Source organism: Dendrobium catenatum, unplaced genomic scaffold (genome assembly GCF_001605985.2).
Source record: "Dendrobium catenatum unplaced genomic scaffold, ASM160598v2 fragScaff_scaffold_464, whole genome shotgun sequence".
In the NCBI taxonomy this organism is placed as follows: domain Eukaryota; kingdom Viridiplantae; phylum Streptophyta; class Magnoliopsida; order Asparagales; family Orchidaceae; genus Dendrobium; species Dendrobium catenatum.
In genome coordinates, this window is record NW_021318926.1 from 547,251 (window position 1) to 562,719 (window position 15,469).

The 15,469-nt window shown below is 29.8% G+C and overlaps 1 non-coding gene across 1 annotated transcript; it reads right to left on the reverse strand.

The window, feature by feature from the left end:
- Positions 1–10,531: 10,531 nt before the first annotated feature.
- On the reverse strand, positions 10,532–10,638 carry LOC114579525. The gene has a single exon (XR_003700559.1). It is a non-coding gene; the product is annotated as a small nucleolar RNA R71 (small nucleolar RNA).
- Between the last annotated feature and the right edge of the window lie 4,831 nt (positions 10,639–15,469).

Consider the following 15,469-nt stretch of genomic DNA (forward strand, 5'->3'; position numbering starts at 1 on the left):
CAGTTGTACCTCCATACTTCCCTGGCCACTTTCCTCCTCCCTCGACGAGTCCTCACTACCCCTCTCCAGATCAGACATATGCATCTCCATTCTATCCATATTACCCTCCACCATCATCACAGGCAGTAGGTCCATCCACTGGTCCTCGCCCTCCTTACCACTACCCTTATTACTATGCTTATTCGGTACAGCATGAACAGGGTGGACAATCTAGACCACCAGAGGTTGGCGCTAGCGATCATGCAGCTGCAACAGATAAGCGTCAATACATTGAGCATGAGGGTGATAAGTAAGTTCAGTTTATGTTATTAAGTTGTTTGTATTTTGATATATTATATGTTATTGACAAAAAAAGTAATATGCAGCTTCAATCCTTCAAGGCCACCTATAAATATGATCAGGGATATTATAAAGAATAAATATGATGCTCCTTACTTATCTTGGAAGAAGATCCCAAAGCTGGTTAGAGATATATAGTTTTGAGAATTTCAGATATATTTTTTTTGGTATGATTTCAAATATGTGATTTAATTTGTACTAATCTTTTTGTTATTGCCTAAATATTTACATAAAGAATTTAGGTGGTTGCCTGAGCACAGTACAAGGATCAGAATAAATTTTGAGAGAAGAGGAGCGACCTGTCTCAGGGACATGTTCACGGACATTAGAAAGTCCGAGCAGCATCCTAATTGGATTGGATAGGGCGTTTGGGCTGATTTGAGTAGTGCTTGGGCGACCCCTAGGTTTGTAAAAATGAGAGAGAAGAATAAGCAGAACAGAGCATCTGACTTTGGTGGTTTAGGAAGCTCTCTTCATACTGGTGGATCGGTACCTCATACGAAACATAGGCGACGACTGGTAAGAGTTTTAAATTAGTTTATTAAATATATATATATGTTATTATAACTATATCTTATATTTTCAGAAAGAGTACATTGGTTAGGAGCCAACACCACTGGAGTTGCATAAAAGAACTCATCAATATCAAGCTAACCATTTGTGGGTTTATGAAAAGGCTAAGAAGGCTCATATGACTATGATTTTTTGGAGATTGGGAATAAAAATTTATTTTAATAAAACTAATTGTAATATTAATATATTTTATGGATTTATTCTCGCAGGATGATTTGTACAAGATCGGGAAAGTCGGCAGTCCACTGATGAGAGATCATATTTAGGATCGACCCAAATGTCTGAGTATCATACATGGTCAGATGTTATTGGAGGAAGATAGAGGAGGAGGGTATATGGCTTGGGATCGCAAGGATATGCTTATGAGGGCAGTTCATCCACCTCAACATTTTTTGATCCAAGTGGAGCTGAAAAAACTATAACCAGAGGTTTACCGACACTGTCCGACAGTTGTTTGTCGATACGTCGGTGGCTACAATCGTCGACAATGATGTCGGCATGGACCGCTAGTTAGCTGCCGGAATATTTTTTGGCGGTTGGACGGTCGGAAGCCACCGGTAATAACTCCGGTGATAACCGGCGGCATAGGTAGCCAGAAAGCCATAGGGGAAATAAATCGTTGGAAAAACACCGCTGGCAATGATTTTCGACGCCGTTTTTTCCGTCGGCTTTATAACCGCCGAAAAGCCGCCAGGTTTTTTCAGAATTGCCGATATTACCAGGTAAACTGCCGAAAAAACTCGTCGAAAATAGCTGAATTTCCTGTAGTGTATACAATAAATACACATTTAATACATACTAAAAACACACTCATTATATAGTAAATACACACTCAATACATACTATATACACAATCAAAACAAATTCAATACATAGTCAATACACACATAATAAACTCTCAATACACACTAAATATAAAGTGAATAAATATTTTATACAGTCAATATACAATCAATACACAATCCATACACACTCAATAGACACCCAATACATATTCAATATACACTTAATTCAAACTCAATAGATAGTCATTATATAGTCAACACATAGTCAAAACACACTCAAAACTCAGTTAATACACATTGAATAAAAAATGAATGCACGCTCAATATATAATTAAAAACACTCAATGCACACTTAATACACACTTAGTACACATTAAGTGCACACTCAATAAATAGTCAATACACACTTAATACATACTCATTACACACTCAATATACACTCAATAAATAAAAATACCACATAAACCATTCGGATGCTAACTTTTAAAATGCAATATACACTAAATACACAGTTAATACATAGTATGTATCAGGAAAAATATAATTAACAAAATTTATCCTCTATAAACATAACATACAAGTTCAAAAAGCATCACAAAATGAACAAAAATATCAAAGAAACCATTTATATATTTGTAACCTAACTTTTAAAATGCAATACACGTCAATACACCATAAATACACAGTCTATCGGAAAAAAAAATACATTTTAAAAGTAATTTGTCTTCCATGCAAACTGCATCATACAAGTTCAAAAAATAAAAGAATAACTAAAATTTTGAAAAAAAAAATTATTGTTTATAAAATTTTACATATGTTTTTTATAGAAGCATTCCTCTTTGGGGCATTTAATATATAGATAATAGAAGTATACATTCTTAAAAAAAATTCATAAAAGTATTTAGGCGTGTTTGAGAACTTGATCTACCTTGATTGTAAAAACTTTTTTTGTTGTAGTTGCTTATATAATAGTTTTCTCTGTTGAAAACACTAAGCTCAGTAAAATATACATTTACAGGGAAAATAGTAAAATTTGGGAGGAGTTTCAAATTTTTTGATAAGTTAAATCAACAACACATTATCTCCTTAAAAATGCAACATGCTCTCATTGCCTATTTCTCATTTGTCTTTCTTAGTATCAAAAGTTTATTCTGCTAAAACTTGAAAATTTTGGTACACTAAAATTTGGGGACTTTTTGTTAGTTATTTTCTTAAAAATGATTGTCAAATATTTTTTTTGGGGTGGGTCAATGAGTCATGAGCTAGAAAAAATTTATATTAGAAATCCATGTGTAAAATAAGTATGTAATAATTTCATTAGTGTCCGGATGTAGAGCTACATATAGACTTTGCGTGTAATAATTACTTAGCAAGGTGTACATGCATCCCATAACACTACTTCCATTTGCTTTTTTAACTCACGGTATCATAACCGTTGATTATTAATTGCTTTATCTTATACTTCTTTCTATTTAATATAGTACTTCCTTTTGTTTATATATATGTTGCTTATTTGTACTACAAAAAGTAATGAAAGGAAATACTTTTACTTTAACACTTGTAGCTCTCTATTGTCTCACTTCCCTGTATTCTGTACATTTGATTCTACATGGCATCAGGTATCAGGTTTCGAGAAGGTTGTTAGCTCTCTATAATAGGTTTTTGTTTCTCCCCAAATTAAAATTCTTATGAAAATATTAAATCCATTCTTAACATTCAACTCACTTATAAAAATTATCCACTATGGAGCTCTCTTATTTTAAAATTGTTTATTACTAATAGTTTTAATGATTTTTTGCATGGTTCAACATCGGAGCAATCAAAACACCTTATTTCTTATAATGGATAGGTTCTTCCAATTCCCCATTTTCTTGCCTAGCACTTAATTGATTAAAACCATATAGTGGTTCTCTATTCAACTATCTCTTTAACCTTTCTTCCTTATGCTCTTAATCATGAACCATGTATGGACATTTGGAATACTGTATGAAAATGCCTGCAATGAACCATATGCTATTGCATACTTAACCTCAAGAATGGGTTACATCATCTCTTTATGAAGGATAAATCCATGATGCAATATTTATCTGAGATTAAAAGAAAGGTTGATTTATTAGATCCTCTAATTTTCCTTTACCTGATAAAGATATTATTTTATATACATTGAATGGTCATCCTAGTTTGTATCAAACGTTCAAAATGGCCATTAGGACTAACCTTTAGCCGCATAGTTTTAATGATTTCTATCACTTTCTCGATAGTAAATAACATAATTGAGATACTGAGCTTACTCGAGATTATCATGTCCATGTTCATTTCGACCAACATTAAGCCTTCTATGTTATTTGTGGTGTAAGCTATGGATGTTTCTCATGAGGAATTTTTTTCTTCTCGATCGGCACACGGAATGTCAGCTACATCATGAGGCTCACACAATTCTTCTACTCTGATTACTTGTAAAATTTGTAAAAAATTTGGACACCCTGCTCTAAAATGCTATTAAAGATGTTATTTTAGCTCTTAGAATTCTTCTTCTCCAGCACTCTTTACTGAGACTCCTCCTGTTGTTGAGGATTGTCTTCTTGATCTGGATCTACATCTCATATCACCTTCGAGCCCACTCAAATTCTAAAACCCAAACCGTATAAACGTACACAATTGGTGTTGGTTAGCAATGGTGATCTTCTTTTGATCACTCACATTAAACAAGGATTATTTCCAACACCTTCCTGCAATCTTTGTTTAAATTCCCTTCATTTTGTTTCTAAATTATCTCAAAATTTGATCTCCATAAACAAATTAGTGTCGTATTATTTTTGCTCCATTATTTTTTATGCTAATCGATATTCGATCAAGGATAAGATGACCAATGAACTCTTCTTCAAGTTCCCTATCAAAATGGACTTTATGTAATTCTTGCAACTTCTACATCATCTTCACCTAACTCTACATTTCTTGATGTAGTTGCTTCCTCATCCTGTTATAGTCGGCTTCCTCATCTATATGTTGCCATAAAACTTCAGATTTTTAAATGTTTCCAATTTCTAGTTTCACTTCTTCTAAAGTATCTTATTATAATTCTTGTGCACATGCAAAAAGCCACCAGCTTCCCTTTCATAGTTCTACTCCTATTCATCTCATCCACTAAAATTAATTCATACCAATGTGTGGGGTTCTTCCCCTATCTTATCAATGCAAGGTTTTAAATACCATATAATTTTTGTGGATTATTTTTTCCATTTTTTTCTAGATATATACACTTTGTCACAAATATGAATCAACTTTTACTTTTATTCATTTTAAAATGTTTATTGAACATCAACTCAATAAACAAATAAAATATGTACGTTCTCATGTTGGTGGAGAATATGATGCTTATTTCTTGCATAAGTTTTTGTGTGAATGTGGTATTGTTCATCAAATATCCTATCCTTATACTCCCAAATAGAATAGACTTGCTAAGAATAAGCATTGGCATATAGTAGAGATAGCTTGTACATTATTACTTGAGACCAAACTTTCTCTTTCATTCTGGGTTGATGCCGCACTTACTCTAGTGTATCTCATAAATTATTTATCTTATCATATAGCTAATCACTCTTATGTCACACTCCATGATCAATATTGAAATAATTACATCTATCTTTCATTATAATTATTTAACTAGAGCTTTCCAATGAATGGTAGTCAGAAATATTTATCCTTACCTGAAAATATGTAAAACCACATAATGAGCCCATAGCCTAGCAAATAATAAAAAACTTACAATTTAAATTAATGAAAGATAAAATAGAATAATATGTTATAAATCATATAAATAAATATATGCATCATTGTCTATACTAATTATCTATATAATTTTATCCTTCTATAGTGTATCACATCTCAATCTATTATATTATCAATCACAGTAGTCGTAACAATCAATAGTACTAACCAATAATGTTAAATAGTGACATTGATAAAAAAATAGAAATAATGTCAGTCATAATATCATTATAGTGTTCATAGAAGTGACAATATCAGTATTCAGATATTTAATGAGTAGATCTTAACAGTATTATGCTCATGCACTTATGAATCCAAATCACTCTCCCTATATAATGCCCAATTAATATACTCCTTATAACACCCCTTTAATTACGTGAATTAGTCACCCAGACTCCTTATAACTTTCAATCAATCTGCAACTCCTTAAGACTCCCAATCTATGAATCATGTTAATCAATAGGTATCAAGTTGAGCTATTATATCATGTATTTAATATTATTCATTACTTTATTTAAAATATAATAAAATTATTTCAAATCATTTAGAAGGATCAAATATATAATATATTAAAACATGTACGGTGAAATATTATGAATTAGGAGATAATGCATTTTTTATAAAATAAAAATCATTAAAAAAAGTAAGAGTTTAGTAAGTTACAATGAATAGAACAAAATCTATAATAAGAATGATTAACAAATATGATCCAAAGGCTTTTCTCTCTCCTCACTTCTTCCCTCTTTTAATTTCTACCAAGACAAACAAATAAGTGAGGGAGTCAGTGGCCTAGAGTCGTATTGCTTACTATATCAGTGCTGAAGCACTCTACCTCAGAATTTTCAAAATTTTTAAGAAAATTTATTTCATATATCTAACTTGTTCTAATCTCCCCACCTTCAAACATTGTCATCCTCAATATTTCTATATCAGTTAGAGAGAGAGAGAGAGAGTATACTCCAAATAAAATTTTAAACTCAAATAAACTAATTATAAATAAAAATTTACTTCTTTATTCTACTCATAAGCTTTAGTTAAATTTCAATTCTTCTAATAACCATTGCTTTGATACCATTTTGTCACACTAGATGATCTATATTAGAAGAATTACATGTGCTATCATTTTAAATATTTAACTAGAGCTTATCAATAAATAGTAAAAAAATATAATTACAATTTTGTCTTGTTTGGAACACCATATCATATCATACTTACCAAATATATAAAACCACGTAATAAGTATATAGCCCAATAACTAAAATCTTACAAATAAAATAACTGCAAGATAAAAGAGAAAAATATACTAACTATAAATCATATAAAGAAATTTATGTATTGATATTTATACTAATTATCATTATCAATTTATCCTTCTACATTTCATCACATCTTAATCCATTACATTATTAGGCACAATAGAAATAAAAGTCAATAGTACTAACCAATAATATTAAATGGTGATAATGACAGAAAATAGTATTAGTTTTAGTCACTATATAAGTACAATTTTCATTGTAGTGTTAGTATCAATATTCAGATATTCAATAAGTATATCATAAGTTAATCTTTATCCTACATTTATGACTCCAAATAAATATCCTTTTATAACTCCCAATTAATGTAATCCTCATAACTACCGTTGAATCACGTGAATCATTCGCCCCAGTTTCTTATAACTCCCAATCAACCTCCAACTCCTTGTGACTCCCAATCAGTAAATCAAGTAGATCAGTAGGGTATCATGTGGATTTATCATATCATGTATCTAATATTATTCATTACTTCATTTAAAATACAATAAGCTCACATCAAATCATTTAGAATGTTTAAATCCATAATATATTTAAACTTGCATGGTGAAAAGTTATGGAATCTAGAGATAATGCATTTTTGATAAATTTAAGAGAGATAAAATTTTTAGAAATCAAAATAATTAAAAATAAAATTATGAGCTTAGTCACTTATAATGAATAGAAAAAAATATGTAATAGGAATGACTAACAAATATGACCTAAAAGCTTTCTCGCTCCTCTCTCCTCTTCCTCTCTTTAAATTTCTTCCGGTCCAAACAATCAAGTGAGGGAGTCAACCGGGTTTCATATTTTTCATGAAAAGTTATTTCAAATATTTGAGTTATTACAATTTTTCCTTTTCAACTATTATATAAGTAAATTCCATTCTAAGCACATCTTAAAATTTTCTGTCAAAATTAATTCCATGTGTTTTCATTGTAAATTAATTCCATGTGTATGTGTTGTCAAAGTTAATTCCATTTTAAGCACATCTTAAAATTTTCTGTCAAAATTATATAAGTAAATTCCATTTCTAGCAAAATTTTGGTCGCGCGGGGCGGGATACTAGCATGGCAGGCCAGCTGGGTTTATAATTTTATTTTTGTTTTTTTTTGTTTTCCCACAGAGTTTATATCCGCTGGAAATATGTCCGATGAATTTTTCACCAGAATTTTGCTAGAAATTTTTTTGGCAAAATATTTTGCAACAATAACATTTTTTCAACGTGTGATTTACCATCAAATAATTTTTCCACCATAAATTTGATGAAAATGAATATTTCCAATAGATTTTATGCATTTTTTTGGTGGATTTTGCCTACCGGTAACATGCTACTTTCCTGTAGTGCAATATACCTAGATAGTAGCAAAGCAGACTTGGATTACCTTGCTAATAATGATAATTAGGTCAAAGTTTGTATATAGCTTACCCCGCTTTAGTTTTGTCATACCATAAAATGGATATACTCTCACACCTATGTTTTGCTCTTGATCAGACCAAACATAATTAAAGAGAAACAATTTATTTCTGTCACTCAAAAATTTGAACTATAAAACTTCCTGTAAGACCCCATAATACTCTAAGTCATCACTTTATGACTATCCCTTCTTATACAAACATTATATTTCTTGATATTCTGACCTTCACACCAAGATTTGGTTTATAATTTGTAACCATTGAACACAAAAATTTTCCATTTTTTCACTACTCTCATTGGTCCCCAAACTTGATCCAATAGTCTTTGGTCTTACACATCGATGGCTTTAGTTATGACCTGATTGGTTTAGTAAATATAGATATGTTATTATCAATTTTACTATGCTAATTTATTCTAAGAATTAAGTTGAAATGGCAAGTTGAAGAATATCCTATATTGTTGAACCAATTTAGGAATTCAATTTCAACAATCTTCTAAACTTCTACTAGTAATGATGTAGTCAAACCAATAATGAAAATCTTACAAATTTTGAGTTGTTATAGTTTATAAGTTATTAAATTTATGGAATATTATTAAGTGTAAATTGAGTATTATTTATTATAATTAAAAGCAGTGAAAATGTACTATTTTATTTGTGTTTTGTACCAAAAAATGTTTGAAAAATGATAAACATTACCAATGTTGATCAGCACCAAAATGCCAATTCATATTACACTGCAGTGAATACAACATTCACATCAAGGGATCTTTTTCAGATGCTGCACCATCTTCTTTATATGCAAGCATTGCAATGATAACATAGTCAACATCACTGCACTCAAAATTTGCTCCACAATAATGGAGCCTCAAGAAAATTCATGCTGAGTGCCATACCATTCAATGCTTCAGAATGGGATTCCTAATTCCAGTGTTACAGTGCTAAATGTTTTTAGCACTATGATGGAGTAGTCGTAAAAAATGAAGAGTTATGCTGACTGAGCAAAAAGACATTGTTTCAATCCGTAATAGTGCCATATTATCCAACACTGTAGTGGAACCAACATTACAACACAATGGAACTAGTCAATTTTACACCGCATCAATGCAACCTTGTCAATCATTGTGGTGCCTAAACTGGTTTGATGTATAAACTCAATGAAGGAATATTAGAATAATTAGGAATATTGAAATGGAATGTTGACATGCTTAGATATAAGATGTTTGAATATTCTAGATTCTATAGAGATAACAAAACTATAGGAAGGCCATAAACCTTTTTTATCTCACCTCTAAAAGCTCGACAAAGATCTAGTGGTGCATATGCTTTGATCCACTTCTATAATTAAGAGTCTATTTGAAAAACTATGTTTTTCATCTTCATTAGTCCAGAATACTTTAATTTCATTATTATAAAAATCCTTTTCTAAGTTTTTATTTTCTTTTAGTGACAAAAACTCTAAATATCATTTTCATTTTTAGTAGGATAAGAAGTGCATTTGAAGAAAGCAATACTAGTTATGTTGTAATTAAGCAAAACACTTCCTTGTGGGTTGAACACTCTAATCCTTTACTTTTTTATTTGACTTGAAATGTATACTTAAGTAATATAGTGGGCTTTTTCTAATTTTATATTAAAAAATCTAAGCATATTTCAAACTTAATAAATCATATATTAGCTCTCTGAAAAGCCCCATCAAGTTTTTGGCATCTTTGTTAGGAAGTAACGTATGTATTGCAAGTTTGGCTATATTATTAAAAAAAAAACATGTTTAGACCTACTTGTATCATATATTTTTTGTTTGGTAAAAATTTCGAAGAAAATTTAAAATGTATTTATTGATTATTTATCTTATATTTTTATTTTAATTATTTCATCAATGTTGATTTAGTAAGGAGCCCATATTTTTAACCTTTAACCCTGAAATAGAAAGAACCCTTATATGAAATTTTTAAATTCAAAAATATTTTAAAGATATCTAACCAAGGAAAAGATCAAGACCATTATAAACCTCTGAAGGAGTATGTTGTACATGTAGTTGAAGGAATCCATTAGATTATCAATAGACCTGCTATCCAGGTAAATAACTTTGAACTAAAACCTATTATAATTCATGTTATTCAAAATTTATAGCTTATATAAATATCCCAATTTACCCTTAACTAGTTTCCTAGAAATCTATGCAACATTTAAGTATAATAGTGTTAATGGTGATGGTATTAGACTTAGATTATTCTCATTTTGTCTAAGAGATAAGATTAAGATGTGGTTGAACTTTTTGCCCATAGGCTCTATAACCACTTGTAATGAGTTGGAACCTAAATTCCTAGCTAAGTATTTTTAACCTTAAAAAATTTCCAAATTTAAAAATAATATCACATCTTTTATCTAGTTTGAGGGAGAATCAATTTATGAAAGTTGGGAGAGATTTAAGAGAATGCTTAAGAAATGCCCTCACCATGCCTTACCAATTGGTTGGTTATTTAGACCTTTTATAGTGGATTAGTATGATCCTTTAGATCAATTATAGATATTGCAAGTGGAGGATCTTCAATGTCGAACTCATTTGAGGAAGCATATGAGCTAACATAAAAATGGCTATAATTAATTATTAGTGGTAAGAAAATAAAGTGAATCCTATAAGAGTAGCTATAGTTTATGAATCATATGCATTGTTAATTCTTACTGCTCAAGTTGATGCAATTTCGAAGAAGTTGCATACTATAAGAATTAGAGTTAGACCACAAAGGTATAATAATTACCCTAGCTTTGCTGGTGCTCCTAGACGTATAAGTTCCATAACAGTGAACATTACTGCAGCACAACATCTCCTTTAGCTTCTAACCAAAATAATCATGTTCAGAATGGGAAAATACCATTCGAAGTTGTTATTAAGCAATTGGGAATTTAACTACAGGATCAATGTACAACCCTTAACAAAATAGAAGATCTTATAGGATATCTTGCTAGGTTGATAAATAATCTGAAATTAGAAGAAAATATAAAAATATACAACTTAGGAGTGGGAGAGATTTAGGAGAGCCATATAAGGAAAGAGCTCCACCTTAAAAGATAGTGGTGCGGAAGAACTTTTAGGGATTAAACTCGCTATTGAACAAATTAAACCTCTTAAAGAAATATAGAGACAAATTAGTAACGTTGTAGAGAGACCACCACTACCCTTTTCTTATAGTTTGATCAAACAAAATCTTGATAAACAATTCTCTAGGTTGTTAGAAGTGTTCAAGAAATTAACTATTAACATACCTATCTTTGAAGCCTTAGAGTAGATGCACAAATATGCTAAGTTCAAGAAAGATATTTTGAACAATAAAAGGAAGTTAGTTGACTTTGAGATTATAGCATTAACCAAAAAGTGTAATGCTATAATTTTAAAAAAAATCCTAAAAAACTGAAATATCCTAGTAAATTCACCATTCCTTTAATAATCTAAGATAAGTTCTGTTGTACAGCTTTGTGTGATACAGATCAAGCATAATTATTATGCCAATTTCTATCTTCAACAAAGTAGATAAAAGAGAGGATCAAGCCACTCATGTCACTCTTTAGCTAGCTAATAGATCTTTCACTTATCCTAAAGGGGTGATAAAAGATGTGTTGATTAAGGTTGATATGTTTATTTTCAAAATATCTTAACCCATTAAGAGATTTAATTAAATTCCATGTCTCCTTATCCATTCATTTTCATGAAACCAGTGAAGTGGAAAAAGAATTTAGAGAGAAATATGAGGAGAGAGAAGAGAGAACATAAGTTTTGGAACATAGGTTATAATTTAATTACAACCAAAGCTAAAGGAATTAAATTATGAGTGGGGTAGTTGGGTAGTATAGATTTTAATTTATATATTAGTTTTATTTCTTTGCATATGTGTGTAAGTTGAATTTGTGAATTAATAGATTAGGAAAGAGAATTTTATCAGTGGATAGATAGACCTTGCCAGATAATATATATAGAATAAATAGGGTGCAGTAACAGCTCTGATAAATTCTAACTATTTGATGCAACTAACCAGTAAGTTTACACTGGTTATGTCTAATACTCAGAGTAGATAGGTGGGATAGAAAAAGGTAGAAGAGGATAGGCAACTATGGATGTTCCATAAGTTGATTCCCTCATTGTTCAAGGGAGCTAAAAAGCCATAGGTAGTAAAGGAATGGTTGTGGAGGATATAAAAGATATTTGATAGTATGCAAACACCAGAGAATCAAAAAGTACCACTTAAAGTGTTCCTTTTTGAAGAAAAAGTTGAGATATGATGCATATGATAATAGTTAGCATTTTCAAGGAAAGATGAATGTAGAGATCACCTGGATAGAGTTTATTACAATCTTTAGAGATTGGTTTGCACCTACGTCAGCTCGACAATAGATGCATGAGGATTTTATAAGATTAGAGCATGGGAATAGGACTTTGATATAGTATGAGATAGAGTTTACTTCATTGTTTAGGTTGGCAGCTCAACTAGCAGCACTAATGATGAAAAATGTTATAAGTTTCATAGAGGATTGAAGGATAAATTTAGGAATCCACTTATACTACTAAGGATTCAAGAGTTTTTAGATATGTTTGAGAGAGTGAGACTGGTGGAGAATGACTTGGTTATTTTATAAGCTAGATGAGATAGAGAGATGACATTACTAGGAGATAGAGCAGTGAAAAGAGGGATAGATTTTTAGACATAGTGACAGGATCTATATTGAAGTATAGTATTGGTAGTGTATAGGAAGGTTTTAGATGTGGGAGGATATAAACAAAATAGTTTTAACTCATTAAAAGACATTACTTTAGATGTGGTCAGCATGGACATAGGTTGCTAAATTGCCCGCAAAGAAGATTGTGGGAAAGATTTGCATCTAGGAAAAATCAATCTATAATTGCATATAATAGGAGGGTTGTTTGATTTCGAATTTCTAATCAAGGTTCTATGAGTAGGACAGATTAAAAATAGATGTTGAAAATGAAAGAGGTCCTAAAAAGTCTAATTCACTAGCACTACCATTCCTACGACCTAGAATTTACAATATGATCAAATAAATAATAATGAAGCACAGGACCATTAGATGTCCATTTTGCAAGACAATTCACTTGTTTTTTTATATAAATTGAACTATTTAATGAATATTATTTTGCAATTCTTGAAGCCATCGTAGGATTTATATAAGAATTTTATACTTAAAATTGAATAAATTATATAATTATATTTATATTAGTTATATTATTTTATTTCAACATATCATAACCGTTATGGGAATTCATTAAATTCCATTTTTCTTTTCCATTTATTTTTAAGAAACTAGAGAAATGGAAAAGGAATTTTGAGAGAAATGTGAGGAGCAAGAAAAGAGAATTTAGGTTTTTAAGGTATTAGAGTGGTTTTCGTCAGTTTGTCATGTTGGAAAAATTTATCTTCTCATTGTATGGAACCATTATGCTATTTTTTATTCTAAAATTTGATGTATTTTTTTATTAAATTTGTAATTTTGTTACAAAAAAGTGTATAATTTTGTATTGGTAAAACTTCACCACATAACTTTTAATATGTGATAAATATTGTCAATATGACAATTTTGATCAAAGCATATTGAATTTTCACATGTTAAATTGGAAGTTATGAATTTTTAAGTAAATGTGTAGTAGAGAAATATGATAGATTTTACTGCATTCTGTGAATTATTTTATTTTATACATGATAATGACAAAAAATATAGCATTTGCATTTAAGGTAGGCTAGATGGAAAGATGTTTGTTAACTTGAAAGGTGAAGACTAATACTAAATAGTTTGCAGTAAGGACTAATTAAGACTATTACCAAACTGGGTGATAATTGGGGTTGGTTGATATTAATTAATTGATAGTTGGGCCAAGATTAAGATTGATACCCAACTATACAATAATTAGGGTGGAAGGATAAAAATATCAAATTAAAGATGTTGAATTCATGATTTTATTTACATGATAGTACATTGAATTGGTTGATAGTATAATTAAAATCATACTTGCATTACTATTGATTGATACAACATAGCATAACATACTAAAATTATTTGTTGGGTGATAGTACACTTTACCATCGGTTTTAAAATTTGATAGATCTCTTTAGGCTTCAATGATCATATTAATTTTATTATTAATTTTAGAAAATTTTTTATGTATATTAAATTATGATTAATATTGACTAAAAATGAAACTTGCATATTAATTTTTTTCCTTGCATTGAAAGGAGTGATAGAGTTTTGGTTACTTGTTGGGCTCTCAAGCTCATTATATGTGGATTTTAATTATTTCAGGTCAGGGAAGGGGTCAGGATCACTAGCAGTAATAATAATAAAGATTGTCAAGTTCTTCTTTAGAATTGTTATAAATTTCCTTTTATTCTTTTGTAGCCAAGAGCTTGGAATATATTAGTGATTGTAGTGATCTTTTATCTAGTGTAAATAACATTTTAGTGAATGAGTAGTGAAAATATTTTGAGGTATATGATTGTTAGTTATTTTTTACTGATAATATAGATTTATTTTTTTGATGATTTATAGAAGTTATGGTTGATTAATTAAAATAGATAATTCTTTGAAATTTGATTCTAAGGTATGACAACTTCTCTAAAATTTTAAATCCTACATGTTATTTATTAGAGTAGGATGATCCTTTAATATTTTATATTGTATGTCTTGAAGCTTTCAATACTTTGAAATAACATCTAATTATTATAATAATTATTATTACTCCTACTTGGTTCTTACCTTTTATAGTTATATGTGATGCAAGCAATTTTTTTACTAGTTCTATTCTTTGTCAAAAGCAAGATTGAAATTTCCATGTCATATTTTATACTAGTTGAATTTTAAATTCTACATAGAATAATTCTACTACCACTAAAAAATAATTGTTAGCAATTCATTTTTCTTTTAACAAATTTAGATCTTTTTTTATTAACACCAAAGTAATTATCTATACTCATCACTCTTCAATCAAATATCTTAAGACAAAGAAAGATACAAAACTTAGATTAGTGAGGTGAATTCTTTAATTAAAAGAATTACATATATAAATTTTGGATAGAAAAGGAACTTAAAATCAAATTATTGATCATCTTCTTAGACTTTTAAATAAAGAACAAGCATCTAAGGAGCTTTAAATTAATGAATTTTTTTCCCGAAGAATAAATATTTTTTTTTGCTGATGATATTCTTCTTGTTGATATGACTAGAGAGGGAGTTAAAGGTAAACTTGAATTATGGAGGTCAACCATAGAGTCTAAAATTTTTTCACTTGAGT